Genomic DNA, 3704 nt, shown 5'->3' on the forward strand with positions numbered 1-3704 from the left:
ATTAGGAACGTTCTCAGAGCCTTGCGCTCAAGAAAACGGCTTATTATATCGTAGTCCATTGAGATTAAAAGTAACAGACTGATCCCCACTTGTCTGTGCACGTGGAATCACGTGATTTACGTGTAGACTCCATATTAGGCCGTAAAAAGCCATATTACAGGCTTTGAAGGACTGTGCACGTAGTTAGCAGCGTTCATAGAGCCTGGCGCACAGGAAAACGACTTAGTATATCGTAGTCCATTGAGATTGAAAGGAATAGACCGATGGCAACTTCTCTGGGCTCGTGGAATCACGTGACTTACATGCGGTCTCCTTATTAGGCCGTAAAAGGACCTCATATGCGTTTCAAAGGACTGTGTACGTAGTTAGCAGCGTTGATAGAGCCTGGCGTTCAAGAAAACGACTTAATACATCGTAGACAATTGAGATTAAAAGGAACAGCCGAATGGAACTTGTGGGAGTTCGTAGAATCACGTGATTTGCGTGTAGACTCCATATTATGCCGTAAAAGGCCATATTACAAGCTTTAAAGGACTGTGCACGTAGTTAGCAGCGTTGATAGAGCCTGGCGCACAGGAAAACGACTTAGTATATCGTAGTCCATTGAGATTAAAAGGAACAGACTAATGGGAACTTGTCTGTGCTCGTGGAATCACTTTATTTACGTTTAGACTCCATGTTAGGCCGTAAAAGGCCATATTACATGCTTTAAAGGCATGTGGAAGAAGTTAGCAGCGTTTTTGCAGCCTGGCGCACAGGAAAACGACTTAGTATATCGTAGTCCATTGAGATTGAAAGGAATAGACCGATGGCAACTTCTCTGGGCTCGTGGAATCAAGTGACTTACATGCAGTCTCTTTATTAGGCCGTAAAAGGCCATATTACAGGCTTTAAAGGACTGTGCTCTTAGTTAGCAGCGTTCATAGAGCCTGGCGCCAGGAAAACGACTTAGTATATCGTAGACCATTGAGATTAAAAGGAACAGCCGAATGAAACTTGTCGGAGTTCGTAGAATCACGTGATTTACGTGTAGACTCCATATTAAGACGTAAAAGGCCATATTACAGGCTTTAAAGGCCTGTGCACGCAGTTAGCAACATTTTTAGAGCCTGGCGCTCAAGAAGACGACTTAATACATCGTAGTCCATTGAGATTGACAGGAGTAGACTGATGGCAACTTGTGCGGGTTCGTGGAAACACGTGATTTACGTGTAGACTCCTCATTGAGCCGTAAATGTCCATATTACACACTTTAAAGGCCTGTACACGTAGTTGGTAACCTTTTTAGACACTGGCGCTAGAGAAAACGACTTAAGACATCATAGTCCATTGAGATTGGGAGGAACAGACCAATGGGAACTTGTCTGTGCTCGTGGAATCACTTTATTCACGTTTAGACTCCATATTAGGCCGTAAAAGGCCATATTACAGGCTTTAAAGGCCTGTGGAAGAAGTTAGCAGTGTTCTCAGAGCCTGGCGCTCAAGAAAACGGCTTTTTTTATCGTAGTCCATTGAGATTAAAAAAAACAGACTGATCCCCACTTGTCTGGGCTCGTGGAATCACGTGATTTACGTGTAGACTCCAAATTAGGCCGTTAAAGGCCAAATTACAGGCTTTAAAGACATGTGCACGTAGTTAGGAACGTTCTCAGAGCCTGGCGCTCAAGAAAACGACTTAGTATATCGTAGTCCATTGAGATTGAAAGGAATAGACCGATGGCAACTTCTCTGGGCTCGTGGAATCACGTGACTTACATGCAGTCTCCTTATTAGGCCGTAAAAGGACCTATTATGCGTTTCAAAGGACTGTGTACGTAGTTAGCAGCGTTCATAGAGCCTGGCGTTCAAGAAAACGACTTAATACATCGTAGACAATTGAGATTAAAAGGAACAGCCGAATGGAACTTGTCAGAGTTAGTGGAGTCACGTGATTTACGTGTAGACTCCATATTAGGCCGTAAAAAGCCATATTACAGGCTTTAAAGGACTGTGCACGTAGTTAGCAGCGTTCATAGAGCCTGGCGTTCAGGAAAACGACTTAATACATTGTAAACAATTGAGATTAAAAGGAACAGCCGAATGAAACTTGTGGGAGTTCGTAGAATCACGTGATTTGCGTGTAGACTCCATATTATGCCGTAAAAGGCCATATTACAAGCTTTAAAGGACTGTGCACGTAGTTAGCAGCGTTGATAGAGCCTGGCGCACAGGAAAACGACTTAGTATATCGTAGTCCATTGAGATTGAAAGGAATAGACCGATGGCAACTTCTCTGGGCTCGTGGAATCACGTGACTTACATGCGGTCTCCTTATTAGGCCGTAAAAGGACCTATTATGCGTTTCAAAGGACTGTGTACGTAGTTAGCAGCGTTCATAGAGCCTGGCGTTCAAGAAAACGACTTAATACATCGTAGTCCATTGAGATTAAAAGGAACAGACCAATGGGAACTTGTCTGTCCTCGTGGAATCATTTTATTTACGTTTAGACTCCATGTTAGGCCGTAAAAGGCCATATTACAGGCTTTAAAGGCCTGTGGAAGAAGTTAGCAGCGTTCTTGCAGCCTGACGCTCAAGAAAACGAATTAATACATCGTAGTTCATTGAAATTGAATGGAATAGGCCGATGACCTCCCGTCTGTGCTCGTGGAACTCCCTGACTTAAGTGTAGTCTCCTTATTAGGCCATAAGAGGCCGTATTACACGGTTTAAAGGTCTGTCCACGTAATTAGGAACGTTCTCAGAGCCTTGCGCTCAAGAAAACGGCTTATTATATCGTAGTCCATTGAGATTAAAAAGAACAGACTGATCCCTACTTGTCTGCGCTCGTGGAATCGCGTGATTTACGTGTAGACTCCATATTAGGCCGTAAAAGGACCTATTATGCGTTTCAAAGGACTGTGTACGTAGTTAGCAGCGTTCATAGAGCCTGGCGTTCAAGAAAACGACTTAATACATCGTAGACCATTGAGATTAAAAGGAAGAGCCGAATGAAATTTGTCGGAGTTCGTAGAATCGCGTGATTTACGTGTAGACTCCATAGTATGCCGTAAAAGGACATATTACAGGCTTTAAAGGACTGTGCACGTAGTTAGCAGCGTTCATAGAGTCTGACGTTCAAGTAAACGAGTTATTACATCGTAGTCCGTTGAGATAAAAAAAGAACAGACTGATCCCCACTTGTCTGGGCTCGTGGAACTCCCTGACTTAGGTGTAGTCTCCTTATTAGGCCATAAGAGGCCGTATTACACGGTTTAGAGGTCTGTCCACGTAATTAGGAACGTTCTCAGAGCCTGGCGCTCAAGAAAACGGCTTATTATATCGTAGTCCAATGAGATTGAAGGTAATAAACCGATGGCAATTTGGCTGGGCTCGCGGAATCACGTAATTTACGTGTAGACTCCAAATTAGGCCGTAAAAGGCCATATTTCAGGCTTTAAAGGCCTGTGCACGTAGTTAGCAGCGTTCTCAGATCCTGGCGCTCAATAAAACGACTTAATACATCGTAGACCATTGAGATTAAAAGGAACCGCCGAATGGAACTTGTCAGAGTTAGTGGAATCACGGGATTTACGTGTAGACTCCATATTAGGCCGTAAAAAGCCATATTACAGGCTTTAAAGGACTGTGCACGTAGTTAGCAGCGTTCATAGAGCCTGGCGCACAGGAAAACGACTTAGTATATCGTAGTCCATTGAGATTGAAA

The sequence above is a fragment of the Hydractinia symbiolongicarpus genome, chromosome 7, assembly GCF_029227915.1.
Source record: "Hydractinia symbiolongicarpus strain clone_291-10 chromosome 7, HSymV2.1, whole genome shotgun sequence".
NCBI classification, from domain to species: Eukaryota; Metazoa; Cnidaria; class Hydrozoa; order Anthoathecata; family Hydractiniidae; genus Hydractinia; species Hydractinia symbiolongicarpus.